Below are 17,464 nucleotides of genomic sequence, written 5' to 3' on the forward strand. Positions count from 1 at the left end.
CACAGGGAAGCAGAATGCAAAGCATAAGACATGCACAACCAGAGGCTCTTAGGGGATGCCATCCTCATAAACATGTCTGGTGGGACATTTGTTGAGGAGATGAATCATCTTTCTGGGAAAGAGCATGAGCTGCCAGACCATATTTCCTTTCTGCTTTGTTATTCAGAATACAGATGTGCTTTAGAAGCAGGGATAAAAAGCAGAGCATGTTTCTTTTAACATTGTTTGTCTTTCTTCACAGTTAAATGTACATTTTGTTCCCCAAATAGATGCCGAGCAGCTAACTAGCCTAATTGTATATATTCATGGAAAATGAGATGTTTATAATTTTACAATGTGAGTCCTCCTCAGTCCTTTGAAGAGATTAAAATGTACGTCCTGTTTAATACAGGTGAAAATGTATTTCCGATCACATCCTCTACCACAGTGGTTCCAAGGGTGCTAGTTTTTCTTCCCTACCCCCCTGCCAAAGTCACATGAGTTTTACATGTCTTATTCCAACACATTCTCATCACCAACCACCACTTATGCCGAGGGCCTGTGAGTGAGGCATTGTAGGAAAATGTGTTCGTTGCTTTGTGTGGTCGGGCATCATTAATCCTCATAACCACCCTCACAGGCAGAGATGCTTTTCTTTCCTTTTGCAGGTGAGCATACTGAGGCAGAGAGCAGATAAACAATTGAGTACCATAGAGCAGGTATAGATGGAATTAGAATTTGAATAAAAACCATTTCACTCTAATGTCAGTATCCATCCTGTGACATTCTGGTCCTTATTGGACGTGATTTTTATACTTTTTACATCTACTTTTGTAAGTATTTTATTGCCACTTAATATATACAAAAATACCTACACATGTATGAGTGTATTTATGCCCTGTGTATTTGTCATATATACTCTGCCTATTAAAAAAATGGTTTAGGTAGTTTGCCCAATATTAAAACTAAAAACAACTGGAGAACATGAATTGATCATATGAGAAAAGGGAAGAAATTGTGCCAGAAGCTGAGGGCAAGGTGGCAAGATATTCACTGCACTTCAGTTTATCTTTGAACTTCCAAGTAACCAAAGGAAGAAAGTGAGAAGCCTCCTCTCTTTTTCATTCCATGTCTACATTTCGCTAAATGTTTCCAACTTGGCATTTTCCTTGTCGTGTGTCCACACATGATGGGCTCTTCTAGCTGCTAGAGGAAACCAGGGTCCTCGTCTCTCTCAGGAGCACAGAAGAGAAAAGGAGACTAAATCAAGATCTTAGACTTCAGGCTATGCTAACCTCTGAGGGGTGGGAGTGTGTGTGTGTGTGTGTGTGTGTTTAATGATGTTTTCAAGGATCTGACCTTATAAATTCCTAACTGGCTATAATCCTGGACTCAGTCCAATGCACTAGAGAAGGTCCTACAGAGATTGAGGTCCATCCCTAGTAGCATCTGATTTAAATAACTACAAATTATGATAATAAGCTTACTCGCACTCATATTGAGAAATTATGGCCTTCCATCTAACAGATACTGAGATCATGTTAATCAGAGTGAGATGTTTTTCTGTAATACTACAGGTTAAGCAGTTTTCATTTCTATTATGTTGTTGTTGTTACATTTTGATCTTGGAAATATTTCTTGTAGTCAAGTGTGTATTTTGCCACACATCTATCAAGTAGTACAAAACCTACATATGCAAATATGTATATACTATATATATGTGTGTGTGTATACAAAAATCACATAGCTGTTCATATTATACAGGTACATAACTCAGGCTAAAGATAAATCTGGAAAAAGATGAATCTGGAGTCTGGCCCAGGATTTTAAGAATTCTACCATATAATTTGCCATCTTTGAGTTGCTGAGAGAGAATTTGTTAGGAAGGAATTCTGCATTGTCCCCCCTCCCTCACCCTCTGCACATAGCAAGTACACCAGGACTTTCCTCATCTGGAAGTGAGACAGAGTCTCTAGCAGAAAAAACAAACAAACAAACAAAAACCCTAAATGAAGAAGAGTGAGGAAGAATATGCTGCTCTCCCAGTGAGTGGTTCTCAGACTTCAGTGTGTATCACCATCCCTGGAGATCTCATGAAGCACAGACTGCTGGGTTCCACCCTAGAGCTCCTGATTCAGTAGGTCTGGGGCGAGGCTCAGAATTTGCATTTCTAACAGTGATGCTGCTGCTGTGGTTCCAGGAGTCACACTTTGAGTACCACTGTTCTAGGGCCTTCTTTGTCCAAATACAGTCCACGAGTTAACAGCATCTGTATCACCTGGGAGCTTGTTAGATGTGCAGAGTGTCAGGCCCCACCCCGGACCTACTGAATCAGAACTTGAATTTTACCTAGACTCTCCAGTGAGTTGTGTTCGCAGTGAGGCCTGAGAAGTGTCGCTCTTAAGGAAAGGGAAGCATTTTCCAGCACAATATGAGCTTTTGAGAACTCAGCTGCTACCAGCAATGGCTCAGATTTCCTAGAGTCTACCAAGTTCAGGTATTGTCTTTTTCCATTTTGTGATCATATTGAATGGGTTTTCGTGCTCCTCTTATCCCCAGGTGGAAGTGAACTTCCCAGATCTGAGTGCCCATCATAAGTTACCCATTTACACAACGCTGTAGTGGAGGCTGCAATACTTCCACAGTAAGTTGTACATTGTGGACTGTACTGGCTTTGAGTTTCAGTCCTGGCTTCACGGCTTCATTGCTCTGACTTTGGACAAGATAATCTTCCTAAGCCTCCTTTTAAAAGGAGCCTAATAACAGGATTTACCTCTTAGAAATTTTGCATATTGTTACTGTGTGTAAAATTCTTAGAACAATTGTGGGTATATAGTAAGTATTACCTAAACAGTAGTCAATATTATATTCTCCTGTGAAGCTTTTCAAGTCAGCTTCTATCATGATTTTTTTTGTAGATATCTAAATACAAACTGTGAGCAATACTGATTGCTGAACTTGCAAGTAAATGTCTCATCCATCTCCGTATCTTGCAGGTACTTAGCACCTAAGTCCTCTCATATGCTAGATGCTCACTAAGTGTTTGCTGAATGAATGAACACACAAATGTGTGCACTGTTTGCATGCTCACTCTGCCCATCAAGCTGGGATGTGTGTTTCTTTGGAACACAGAATGCACCACAGAGGAAGATCCAGTACAATCAAGCAGGAAATAGTCTCTCCCTGCTCTTGTAGAAAACTCTCCATCAGAAAGAGCTAAGTCAAGTCGCTGTTCAAGTCTCATTGGTAAATCAGGATTAGAAGACACACCATGACAGGGTAGCTAGGGAGAAAGGGCCAGACACCAAGGGATATGGGGAGTTGAGTCCAAAATGCAGCCCTGGGCTGGCTGCCTCCCACTCTTACCCAGAAGTGAATGGGTTATATTTGCCAGGTCCTGAAACTCACCTATCCACACAGTTGTCATATCTCTTTTCATCACTTCCCATCTCCACTACCACCAACTCTACCTTCTATCTTCCTGATCAAATACTGATGTAAAGAAAGAAAACCCCAGGGAGGGTCCCATTATAGACAGCTGTAACACCACAGACTATAAGACTGTCACTTTGCTTAACTTTAGACTCTTCCTTCTGTGAGGGCAAGAGCTGCCTACTTTGTTCACTTCAGTGTTCTGACAAAGACTTTCCTTGACCAAACTCTAGTCAGTTTTCTTGGAGACCTCTCTTCTACTTAGCTCCAACCTTGGCCCTTGTCCTGTCTTTGGCCTGCCTTAGAATCCTACTAAGTCAGTTTAGTAAGGATCCCTCTACCCTTGATGTCTCTCTGGTCAAGTTCCTCATCCCCCACCTTTGATGTATAAGTCCTTGAACTGCCTTTGGCAAGAATCTCCCTGTATGTTTCCTTTTAGTAATTTTCCATCCAGCTGATCCTCCACAGGCTATGAATCCCAGCTGTCTTTGCTGTATTTAGAGTTGAGCTTGATCTTTCAATATTTTTGACAATTGTTGCAATAGTCCTGAATAAAGTCTTCCTTACCATTTTAACAAATGTCAGAATAATTTTTTCTTTAATAATTCCCAGACCAAAGTGCAGTGTGTGGCCCGTGATAATATGCCATGTAAGAGTGGAGAGTGTTTGGATTCAGGGAGCTCTACCTCTTTCTAGCTGTGTGACCCTGGGCGGATTACTTCACCTTTCTCAATTGTAGTTTCCTCATCTGGAAAATGGCAGTAATAGTTATACCAGCCTCCCAAAGTTGTTTTAAGAATTAAATGAAACAATGCATGGAACGCACTTAGCACTGTCATCTGGCACCCTGCAGGTTGAGAAGGGCTGAAGGGAAAAGGGCCAGATCTTACAAGGCTTTATCCACCCTATGACAGAATTGAGAATTTAAGACTCCATTTCAAATAAGCATTATGAGCATTATAAGCAGCCCCCTGAAGATTCTCTCCTAAAAACGCTTCTTAGCTGCCATATTTTTGAAAACTGCGTTTATGTGGCAGCTGCTGCAATGAAGCTTTGTGTTTTGTGATTACTTGTCTCTCTAACAGCTGTTAGTTCCTCCTAGAACTCTGTTTACCTAATTTGGTTAGGCTGGTACACAGACAAATGGGCTTTGATATGATAAATGGTCCATAAAAGCGAAAGGCATAGGCATATAATACTAATCTTCATTCTATCTGGGAATAAAGAGAAAGGTTGCCAGCTGTGAAAACCCACCAGATTAGAAGCTGATTTCTGATTGTTAGCCTGCTGGGAGATAATCTTGTCTGCATGACCTGCAGAAATGGTAATAATTTGCAATTATGTACCAGCTTTTCTCTTAGGACACACAAACACTTTCTAAATATTTCCCTAAACTCTGTGAGGCAGAGATGCTGGGATATTATTTTGCAATTAAAAAGTCATCTGTAAAGAACCACTTTAATCATCTTTCCCATGCTGCCCATTTGGGCAGCCTCTCAAGCTAGTGGTTTTGGGAGGGAAATGTTACCTGATCCTGTTACCCGAACACCTCAAATCTTGGCACTTGCATGTGTGTTGGTACACTGGCATATTCGTTAAATTCTGGAGCAGTGCATCTCTGGTTCCCTTCTAAAAGCTGCACCATCAGACGTATCAGAACAAAAGCACTTAAACCGGCATCCTTCAGAACCAGTAATACCTTGGCGAGTCCTAAAGGTCAAGAGAAATAATGGCAACCAACTCCTTGTTTAAGTCACTTCAAGGACTTCCTATATAGTACTTGGGTGAAAAGTGTATCTTGCTAATGGGCTGCTGCCCAAAGCATTTCCTTTTCCTATTTCAAAAAATCGTTATAGAGCTGAGACCAGGAAGCTTGCTGACCAGTGATGACACTCACCTCTGTGCTGGGTTATGCAGAGGGCCCCTGGTCAGAGCCCTGAGAAATGGAGGCTCAATTCCTGGTTTTAGAAAGCCACTTTTGCCGCATGTGTTTAGGAAAATCTTTTCACCTCTGTGAAACTTTTTCTTCTCTTTTATTGAAAACGTCCGCTTTCTAAGAGTGCTGAGAATACCAAATGAAATAATAGGAGTAAAAGCAGTTTGAAAATCACAAAGGGCTATACATATCTGGGGAAGGGTTTTTATCATGTTATTTGGGACTGAGGCCTAAAATCGGGCATTCCGACCTGTTTTCTATGCTGACCTGGAAATAAACACTGCCCCATTATCCATGCCTGCTCCCCCTAGACCGGGAGGGGCAGGTGCATGGTATACATACTCTCTTTCTCCCTCGTCACCTCCTCATTCCCCCATCACAATTGATATTCATGGCTCTCAGAACTCATTCAGGCCTCAGTCTGTCAGGGTGCAACACTCTTGACAACTAGTTACAATGACAACAGTTCAGTGGTCATCTGAAATGATCTGAAACATGGACCTCTAACTCCCTGATACCGCAATACCTTGGCTAACTCCCCTGAAACTTCCAAAAGGGAGGGCTGGAATGACAGTGTAGGTACCACCCAGCAAAACGTTCTTTTGCTTAAGAAACCATTTCAGTCTCTGGGGAGGGTCCCTGTTGGAAAGGGTGCTCGGTAAACATTTAGTGTTTAGTGATGTTCACTAAACATTTTCCCTGTTTCCCAGTCCTCTGGCTGGGACCCATAGAACTAGTACTGGCCAACAGCCTTTGAACAGAAGTGGCCCGTGTCACTTCTGGGCCAAAGCACAGAGGATCCTCCTGGCAGCTCTTCCCTGGTCCTCCTACTGAAAAGGCCACGAGCCCTGCATGGCATAGCTGTAAGATAGTAAAGTCTTCATTATCTCAGGCTCCTGTAGGACAGTGTATTAGTTTACTTGGACTGCTGTAAACAAATTATCTCAAACTGAGAGTTTAACAATAGAAATGTGTTGTCGCACAGTTCTGGAGGCTAGAAGTACAAGATCAAGGTGTTGTCAGCGTTGATGCCTTCTGAGGGCAGTGAGGAAGAATCTGTTTTGTCTCTCACCCGGCTTCTGGTGGTTTGCTGGCAATCTTTGGTGTACCTTGGCTTGTAGAAATAACATGGCAATCTGTTTGAATCCTCATGTGGCTCTCTCCTTGTGTGAAGTCTGTCTCTAAACTTACCCTTTTTATAAGGACACCAGTCATATTAGGTTAAGGACTCACCTACTCCAGTCAACCTCATCTTAATTAATTATCTCTATAATGACCTTACTTCTAAATAAGGTACAGGGAGTTAGGACTTCAGTATATGGATTTGGGGCAGGGGACACAATTTAACCAATAACAGACAGTATTGACCCATACTGGATATGTTGCATGAGCGAAAAATAAACTTTTGTTTTAAGCAATTGAGGCTTGGGAGCTGTTTATTATATCAGCATTGTCTCACTTTTCCTAATTAACAGCAGAAGTTTAAATTATCTGCACACATTAAGTCATCAGCTTGCCCATAAGTAGGCATGAAGTTGACAGCAGCATTTCTTCTGAGAGGTGGGTTCTCCCACATCTGACTGCCTTAGAGCATGGGTCCCCTGTTAGGAACCAGGTCGCATAGCAGGAGGTGAGCCGCAGGCAAGCTAGCGAAGCTTCATCTGTATTTGCAGCCGCTCCCCCAGCGCTAGCATCACTGCCTCAGCTCCACCTCAGATCATCAGGCATTAGATTTTCACAGGAGCACCGGTCCCTGGCTCCATGAAGGTTAGGGACTGCTGCCGCAGAGGTTGGTGGTGATTTACTGTCACACAGCCTTGTGGAACTGGAGCTAACTGGTTGGCTATCTGAAAGACTGAGCAAGTGCTCCACGTCTCACCTTTAACTTGCATAGAAGAATCACAAAACAAAGGAAAGAAGAAAAGAAAAATACTCTTTTCTTGGAATGAAAGGATAGATAATCCATTTTTTAGCACTACTGAGTTTCAAAACAGGGTCTCCGGAGATCTTCTAGTTCAAGTGATTTACTTCTAGATGAAGAAATTGGGATCTTGACAGGTAAACTGACCTGACCACTTGTCCAAGGTCATAGAATTCATAGGCAGAGCTGGGATTGGGACCTCAGTCTCCTATTCCAAGTCTGGAGAGGGAAGTTGGGGCAAATGATAGTGTCCAAATACATGATTTACTTTTGAACACTGCTATGGTTTGAAAGTTTGTGTCCTCCCCAAGTTCATGCATTGGTATTAGGAGATGGGGCCTTTGGGAGGTGACTAGGTCATGTGGGTGGCACCCTCATGAATGAGATCGCTGCTCTTATAAAATAGACCCTACAGTGCTCCCCAGTCCTTCTGCCACGTGAGGATACAATGAGAGGTCTGCGGGGAAGAGGGCCCCTAGCACCTTGATCTGGGACATCCAGCCCCCAGAACTTTGAGAAATAAATTTCTGTTGGTTATAGTTTCCCCAGTTTGTGGCATTTTGTTGCAGCAGCCCCAACAGACTCAGAGAAGCAGCTTATGCTTCAACAATGGACATCAGTGAAAGTATGACTTTCTCAAAATGGAACGAAAAGGATGTCTCTTGCAATAATAACAACTGAGCACTTGAAACGTGGCTACTGTGGATTGAGATATGTTGTAAGTGTAAAATACACCCCACATTTTGAAGGCTTAGAAAAATTTAATAATTTCGTTAATTATGACATGTTGAAGTAATAGATATATGAAATGAAATGAAATATGTTAAAATTAATTTCTTCAGTTTATTTTTACTTTTAAAAAATGTGGCTACCAGAAAATACAGTTACAAGTATGGCTAGCAGTTGTAATGCACATTATGTTTTTATTGGATAGTGCCGATCTAAGGCAATTGGTAAAATGAGGATCCTAGAACACTATTCTCTACCGAGTGAATGGAATCTTTGGTTTTGTGGTTCAGGAACTTTCACTTTGAAAAGATGCCCAGGTAATTCTGTTGCAGACTGCATTTTGAGCTTAGGACAGGGCACCAATTAGCTGGCACTAGCTGGTGGCTGTGCTTAGGTTCACCATAGTCTATGCCATTCCCTATGGTCCTTCAGACTTTGAAACAGAACATCTCTTGCCATTTGCCATTAGACAGTCAACAGCACAAGTGAGACAAAGATGAGAATGGAATGTTTTTCATCATATCTACATCTCAAGCTTTTGGGAGAAAATAGGAATCATCTCTACTTCCACAAATACTCCTTTTCACCATTTCTGAAATGCAGAATGTACTCTCTAAGTGTTTGTTAGGTAATGTGCACAAATCATGGGGATGTAATCCATCCCGCTTCATTAGGATGAAGGAAGGGTGATTTGCCTGACCCTTCTGGCCATGGGAGTTAGAGTTCATCTAACTAAGGTCCAAAGTTCCCCTCTCCCTCTGGTGCGTGTCATTGTATCTGGAATGGTGAAAAGTTATAACTCGTTTCCCCTTTTTGCTAAGATCTATCTCTTTTCTCTCAAACTGAATCTCTGGAAAAATTTAAGTTAGCCTTAAAATGTGTTTGCATTTTTTCCCATTGTGTTTGAGTCTCTGACTCTAGGTAAAGGTCATTCATCTAGAGAAGAGAAGTCTGTTTCATACTCTCCTGGAACCAGAAAAATAGTCTTTCATCATATTAATGAAGTTTACAGATTAGACTTAATGAATCAAGAAGAAATATTATTCTTCCTATTTCTAGATTCTTCTTCAATATGTCAAATGGACTCGTATAAATTTAGAAATAATCTGTAATTAACATCAGTATAATTTCTATTTCATTTTCAATAATATGTGTGTAGGGGTGTGTGTGTATAGATTTTTAGATTAAACTTTTCCCAATAAAGGAATACTATAAGTTTGTCTATAAAACTTGGAAAATAGATGATAACTAAAGGTAAAAATAGAAATAACCCCAGATATCATCACATAGAAATCATTACAGTATTAATATTTTTCTATAGTTCTTTTACATATTTTAACTCATATATGCTGAAAAGGTTTTTCCCTATGTATAAATTGGAGTATGCTACAATATATACACAGTTTTATATCCTGCTCTTATCACTAAATATTTATAATATTATCATAGACTTTTCTCCAGATCATTTTTTTCAAAAATATAATTTTAATAGTTGGATAATAAAATATGCATTTTTGATGGATTGAAGTTTGAGTGGGTTCTTGTTTACCAGTAGAAGCTGGGAATATGATGTCATTAAGTCATTCTCTCTATATGATGATAATGATGCTAAGTACAACCTCTAAAAGAAAGTACTTTTTCTTCCCCCTTCTTTGGTACAGAATAGGAGTCTTTCTGTGCACTTTGGTAAGATGAATAGCTGCTGACTTTTCATGTATTTAATATGTAATATGAGGCTGCAGCTCACATTCACTGGTACTTTTTCTGTAGATCAAGTGGCCCCTCATTACCTGGTCAGCAGGGAGGCAGCATAAAACAAGGTTATGGGCTGTCGGAGTTTGAACCCCAGCTCTACTATTTGTAGGCTGTGTGACTTAGGGCAAGTTACTTATCCTTCCTGTTCCTTAGTTTTCTCATCCGTAAAACGTGGATAAAACTAGTGATTTTCTCATAGGGCAGTTTATGCATTAGATATGATGATAAATATAAAATAATTCAAATGAGTTCTAAACAAAGACACTTCAATAAATGGTGGATATTCTCTTCTCCTTTCCCTCCTTTTTATCAGCATCATTATTTTCATGTTTTATTTTTATCCTTTCTCTCTTCAGTGTGGAAACCTCTCAAAAAACAAAAGTTCCACTGTGATATTTATCGTGTCTCCATCTAACATATGTCCCATACTTACTTGTAGTTGCTTAATGAATGTTTATTGATTATTTTGTAAGTCTTTTTCCCTGACCTATAAATAGATGGTAAACATTTTTACTCAAGACTATGCCCCAGGCATTGCTTCAAGAAACAGACCTTTGTATGCAGTAGTTGTACAGTAACACTTTATTATTTAAATAATTTATTGCTCAACTATACCAACTAATCTATTTTATCACATCATCGCGTGCACCTATTATGTACTAGGTCTGAACTCAAAACTGTGGAGTTGGCCCCTGCCATCAAGAAGCCCAAAGTCTAACTAACATCTTTTGTATTTGTAATGTGCTCAGCATTTTGCTAGTCTTCTACTTTTAGCACAGAGAAATTAGAAAAGACTTAAGCTACCTGTTTTGGGCTGGTAAACTTCCAGTTTAGGGAGTAGTGTTTTTCTGGTCTTATCAATTTCAGTAATATCTGTATAAAAAGGAAATTTTATTTTGTGGGGGAATTCTGAATTTAAATATTCTATGCAAATCATACAGTTCAGGCCTGTTTGTTAGAGTAAATTTGTCAGCCGATTGGACTTCCTGCTCGCTTCTTCCTTCATCTTGGTGAAATCAAGGGCATTCGGTACCAGTGTGTCACTAAGAAAGTGTACAGTGGTCCAGTTACCAGTGATTACATCAGAGACGTCTGGTGCAAACTGAGGTCTGACGGCGCCCTTCCCGTTTCTTTCCCTCCCTCTCACCTCCACCTTGTATTCTCACTCTTCTGTCTACTCCCTTCCTTCTGTAAAAATAAAGGCATTCTCCATGGCCCCAAATAAGATTCACCATGGAACACTTTTTGACAGAAAAAGAGGTAGCTGCCTTAGGGCTCATGACAACTCCTGTTTGCAGTTATTATTAATTATCTCAACCACACACTTAAAATCTGTTTCCTAACTAGGTTAAATAATGAACGCACGGTTTCCACGAGTTAGCTAGGATTTCTGTCTCATTGGAGGTACCAATTCCCTGCTTTATTTTTTTTTTCATAGCCTAATGTACTATCTGAAATTTTGTTATACATTTTTACACTTACCTGTTCCTTTTCTATTTAACCCACTAAAATTTAAACACCATGGGAGAAAGGCTTTATTATATTGAGTTTACTACCATATCCCTGGTACCTGAAACAGCATTGGTGCATAGTCAGTACTCAATAAATACTTGTTGAATTAATGAATATACATCATTATCAAGTGTATGAGATGCATTCTACCTCTTGTTTAAGAAAACAGTAGCGGCAGCAACAAAAACAAACACACCAAGAAAGGTACTATACGTTTCTTCTCCATTCCTTCTCACATGCAGCCTGTCAGCAAGTCTGAGTTCTGTTTTCAAATATGTCTTGAACCTGACCATCTCCATCTCCATCTCCATCTCCATAGCCAAGTCTAAGCCACTGTCATTTCCTCACATGGAGAACGGCGAAAGCCTGGCATCTCCGTGTCCTTCCGTTTCAGTCCGTTCCTCTGCACAGCAGCAAAAGGGATTTTCTTCAGTTTGAATTGCATGGTTTCAGTCTTGTACTTAAAATCCTTCAAACCCAGAACTCACAGCTGGTCATCCAAACTGGCTCCCAGGCATTTGAGACCCAGCATGACAAGTTCTCTCTTTCCTTCTCAATGTCATCTCATACTTTCCTTTTTTCAGCCTGCCATGTTCCATCTGCATTGGTTTTCCATCAATGCCTAGAATGTGCCAAATTCTTTTCTACCCCAGGGCCTTTGCATAAGCTGTCCCCTCAACCTGGAATTCTCTCCCTCTCTATTCCTTTCCTACCTTTAGGTTGAGACATCACCTTAGCAGAGATATCTCCTATCATTTCCATCTGTATTCCCCCATCCCCATTCTGTTAAACTCTCTGTCTACCCTCTTTGGTTTCCCTTCATTGCCCATGTTACAGCCTATAATTATTTGTGTTCCCTTCCTGTCTGCAACACCGTAGTATAAACTGCAAGAGGGTAAAGGCAGTGGCTGTTTCTGCACTGTTGTCTTCCCAGTACTGAGCACTGAGCTGTTAAGTAAATTCCAAGAAGGTGTTCGTATTAGTTTCCTATGGCTGCTGTAACAAATTGCCACAGACTTTGTGGCTTAAAACAACACAAATTTATCATCTACAGTTCTGAAGGTTAGAAGTACAAAAGGAGTCTCACTGGTCCAAAATCAAGGTGTCACAGGCTCTGGAAGCTCTAGGGGAGAACCATCTCCTTGTTCTTTTCATCTTCCATCTGTAGAGGCTGTCTTCATGCCTTGTCTCATGGCTTCCGTTCTCCATCTTCAAAGCCAACAGTGTCGCTTCTCTGTGCCTTTCTTTCAAGCTACTTATTCCTTTGACTCATAGTTATGTATGCCTTCCACTTTTATAGACTCTTGTGATTACATTGGGCACACCTGTATAATCCAGGCTAATCTCAGTATTTTTAAATCAGCAGATTAACATTTTTCATTCCATCTTAATTCCTCTGGGCCACGTAATTTAACATATTCACTGGTTCCGGGGATTAGGAGGTAGACCTCCTGAGGGACTATTATTTTGCCTCAAATAAATAAATGGCCAACTAGTTTGGAAGTTCTTTATGGGCAAATGGCTGCATTTAAATTTCTTTTGTTCGTTCTTGTGCCTGAGCAAGCCAGGCCAATACTCAGGCTAAGTAATTACTGTAATGGGTGCTTTCTGATTCCCAGAGGAATACAGCAGACTCAGAGAGAAGTTCTTTTAATTATCAGCCTCAGAAGAGGACCTGGAGACCCTAAGTTACTAAGTGAAGAGGGTTTCAAGATCTAATTAAATATCTAATATTCTTTGGAAGGCACGAGATTTATACTTGGTGCCATTGTAACTGGCACGGTTTCTCCTGGAATGACAAATGTGGGCATAATAAACGTTTGCACATACGGTGATCCCAAGCAAGGTGATTAATTTCTGGGAGATTAATACAGGGATTCTGAAGGCCATCTTTTGCAATCAAGTGGGCCGCTCTTGCCTCGACCTGGATTGAATTCCAGCTTTGGAATGGAAAAAAATATGGTGAGATATATTTCATGAACAAATGGTGGCACGCTCACCTATGAGACGAATGAGTGGAATGAAGTAATGTGTTTGCTGAGAAAAGCTGCAGATGCCCAGCCTCACATAACTTTACATGCTTTTCTGAAGGACTGCACAGCAAAGACATTCAGTTGCAAAATGAGTTTTCTTTCTCAGAAGAGACCTCGTGTTTAGCTGTCATATGTCAGGCTATTTTTAGTGATGGTGCTTTAAAAACTTAAGGAGCCTATCTCCCCTTACCAGGCTCCAGCACAGGGTTGCTATGCAACAGGCCCATCTCCCTGGTGGTTCTCACATTCTTTTTCTCCCTGATATTCAGCAAACTGGACCTTGGCTGAAACCAAACAGCAGAGCCAAGCCATTTCAGGTGAAGAAAGAACAATGGCTTTGGAGTCTCGTGGACTAGAGTCCTGGCATCCCCTATCCCCAGTTGTGTGGCTCTGGGAAAATCTCCGAGCCTCAGTTTCACTGTGTGTAAAATGGGGATGTTATTAGTATCTTACTCATAAGATTATTGTGAGAATCAAATCAGATTTTACAGGTAAAACACTTAAAACATGGTTTTACAAAACAGGTCTGTTTTCATTTGCACAAAATAAGTGTTATAAAATCGTGTGTAAAATTAAGGAAATCCTATTGATTAATGCTTTGGTGGCCCTCTACCTCTTATGTTTATTGGAATCAATCATGAGATAATTTTCTATGAAATTAAAAATAAAATGACAGTAATGCTACTAGTTAACATTTGTGAGTGTACAGAGCCCTGTGACTGAATGGCTTTGCCATCTGAGCATAGCTGAAAAGCCCTGAGTTTCTCTTGAGAATGAGGTCCTGGTTTCTCTATGTGTGTTTTAGGGCAATTGGGACAGAGGTCTGGGAAATCCCTTAGTGAGACATGGGCGACGTCTTCGATTCTCATCTAGGACTGATAGTCTTGCCTGCCTGCCAACGGGAATAAACTTGCACAGCTATAGAGCTCTTCACCATTTACAAAAATGCTTTCACACAGGCAGTGACACTTACCGATTGCTTTCTATGTACCTACAGAGTGCCGTTTACTTAAATATTATAACGTTTAACCTTCACAACAAACCTATGGGAAAGGTACTGTGCTATTATAACAGAGAGGCCAAGCTGCTTACCTGAGGGTGCTCAGCTAAGAAGTGCTAGACACAGGATTTGTAACTGGGGATGTTTAAATCGAGGCTCCACATTCTTAACCATGACCTCCCACTCTCTTCCATGTGGCGTTCACAGAAGTGCTACCCTATGGACAGGAAATGTCATAGTCACTCTGCTTTGAAACAGAGGAAGCAGGGCCTTAGAAAAATGAAGTGATCTGAAGGTAAGTGGAGAGCTACAATTAGAAGCCAGGTTTTGGACATTTGGAATAGTGATCCTTCTGCTCTTCTACCATGCTCCATGAAGTGTTTTGGAGCGGGACCATTTTAGACTCTTTATGAAGGAATAAGGGACATTCTTATGATCTATCTAGCTAGTTCAGACTGCACATTTGATTCTTCTCTGGTTTCTCTAATTAGATTAAGATGTCTGTAATAACTAACCTTGGCCAGCAGTTAGTACATCAGATGGGTACATGCCTTTAACACGGAGCTTTGCAAACTGTGATATACATCCAGATCTCCTCTGGGACTCTGTTGTGCAGAATGTCTTTCTCTAAGCCTAAGGAAAGGCCTGCGACTCTGCATTTCTGGCTAGTTCCCAGGTGAAGCCAATGCTGCTAGTTCTGGGACCATGCTCAGAGGAACAAGGTTTTAATTTTGTATATGAGTAAAGGACTTTTGTGAGTTGACTAACAAGAACATATAGTCTGAGAGCTTTTTATTTCTATTTTTTCTGTTTTATTACTCTGATACAGACTCATTGACCAAAATTTGGGTCTTTGGACTCAGAAAAAGGTCTTTGAAATCTCAGCTGGGGGGGGCTGGGTGAAGGAAGAGAGAGGCAGAGAGAGAGAGAGAGAGAGAGAAAGAGAGAGAGAGAAAGCGAGAAAGCGAGAAAGCAATCCAGGTTATACAATCAGTCTGAGATATTGTCCCAGCCTAGGAGAAGACCCAGAGGTGGGAGGCCACAACTAGAGATATTTATGCTAGAGTCTCCCCCAGTGAGGACAGAACAAGAAGTATGTGTCTGTGTGTATATAAGTGAGTGGTGTGGGGGAGAAAGGCCATTTTAGAATAAATGCAAGGAGGTGGAGTTATGGAATGCCACTGGAAAGGATGATTAAAGATCCCAATTCTAGTTCTGATTTTGCCAATAACAATATGGTCTTCAGGGCCACCTCTTGTTCTAACTTGTTTGGTATGATCCTTGGTAAACCACATTTCCCCGGCTCTCATCATGTCCTGAAGGCCTGTATCCGGAGTGTCTGTATGTCATGGGTTTTCTGGAACGGTTCTCATTTCAATATCCTATCTTGGTGTCCAGCAATGTGCCAGGTCTGTACCACAGCTTTGGTTTTTAAGAATATGGCCATTATAATTATGCCCTAGCAAGAACATATAAACAGTTGATTTGCTTAATTGATTCCCTGTGTATCTCGGTAGTTCTTAATTTTGGGAGGTGAGGAGTCATGAGCTGTCTTTCTATGTATGACTTATCAGTATGCCACCCAACACTCTGGCAATTTCATTTCTGCCCCTGCTGAAGAGCATAGGTGGTTTTTACCTATGGAGACAGTGTATATGCATGGGCTTGTGTATATTCTGAACAGCAGTGTTTAATTTTGTCAAGTCATGCTTTTCCATTTAATACATTAAGATCCTTTTCTCCAAAGACATCAATTTGCTTGGGATGCGAGTTGTTCTTGAAAGAGAGAGACAAGGAGAGGGGGAGAAAAAGATATAGTCCTAAAAGATGAATAAACAGCTTTTCTAAAAGAAGAATATTCATCTTCATAGACGAAGTTTATAGAGCCGGAAGGGACCTTTGAGATCCTCTCATTTGGGAGGCGGAAACTCTATGCCTCAGTAACAGGTAGGCAGCATCCGTGAGCGAAATCAGCCTGTCGTGTCATTTAAACAAGACACGCCCTGTTTGCATATGACTTATTTAGAAATAGTCTTCAGTTACACAAAAACATGTTCTCTTTGCCACTTTTAGTGAAGCAGGTGGCTTTCATAGTCTCTCTGCCCCTATACATACTAGTTGGAAAATGAAATGGTTCTCTACAACAAGACAATAGAGTAATGTGAATATAAATGAAAAATAACTTCTGTCTCAATATCAAGGCCAGAGTGAGGAGTGTGGAGATGGTGACAAACTGGATTGCCAGGGCCCTATCTAAAATGGGTAGCAGGTACACAGCTGTAACAGCTATGTCCATGAGGAATGCAGATGTAGGTGGCCAAATCTTTTGATTTTTCAGGAGAACCTGGAAGTCTGGAATTTAAGTGGAAATCTCTTGACTTTAAAAATCTTGGCTATGTTGGGTTTTTTTTTGTTTTTGTTCTCTCTCTCTTTTTTTTTTTTAAATACTGTGAAGCCCAAAGAAAACATTTCTGCAAGCCAAAGCCTACCAGTTGGCTGCAAGTTTGTTATTTCTGATCTAGTCCAGCTACCTCGTTTCACAGGTCAGGATGCTAAGGAGAAAAGTGACATCTGTATATACTTATTGAGTGGAAGTGTTAGAGGATTGAAGCCAGATCTCCTGATTTTCAATTTATTTCTATTCCCATTCTACCATGCTGCTCCATGAATTTCATTCCGTCTAGCCATTTTGACTTTGCATTAAAGGCAAGCAACACCCTTAAATTTAAACTATATGCATGGGAATATGAAGACTGAAGACATTCTTTAATGAAGTGCCAAAGGTTCAAGGATCTCTTAGGTGGGATTTAAGTACATCACGCTATTTCTGGCAATAAGAACAAGCACTAAGAATCCTTAACGCAGCTTTCCTCTACACTCAACCACAGCGTGCTGTTCCCTGCAGATATTTTGTTAGAACATACTGTGTTTGGAAAGTCATTAAGCCATAAATTAATCTTATCCTAAAGCATCTTATACCGAATTTTTTCAAGTAAAGTAGTTTTGGTAGTCTGAAACCAGAAGCTCTTGTAGGCCACAGAATTGTTTTATTGCCCAAAACTCACAGAATAGTTCTTCAGTCTGATAAAATCCATGGAAATGGGCAAGGATTTGTCAGTATTTCACGTTAGGGCTTTAATATGGTCTGGTGAGTCGATAGAGAGGAC

General features: G+C 40.6%; 1 protein-coding gene across 1 annotated transcript in view; it reads left to right on the forward strand.

Annotated features, from left to right (window-relative positions):
* Nucleotides 1-17,464, forward strand: part of ADAMTS18 (ADAM metallopeptidase with thrombospondin type 1 motif 18) — a 357,590-nt gene that overhangs the window by 6,832 nt on the left and 333,294 nt on the right. Inside the window, exons 3-4 of the mRNA XM_039888839.1 lie at nt 2,539-2,623; nt 14,505-14,592. The gene's annotated coding sequence lies outside the window, so the exon portion shown is untranslated. The remainder of the gene's footprint in view (nt 1-2,538; nt 2,624-14,504; nt 14,593-17,464) is intronic.

Source organism: Pteropus medius, unplaced genomic scaffold, assembly GCF_902729225.1.
Source record: "Pteropus medius unplaced genomic scaffold, Ma_sr-lr_union100, whole genome shotgun sequence".
NCBI lineage: Eukaryota > Metazoa > Chordata > Mammalia > Chiroptera > Pteropodidae > Pteropus > Pteropus medius.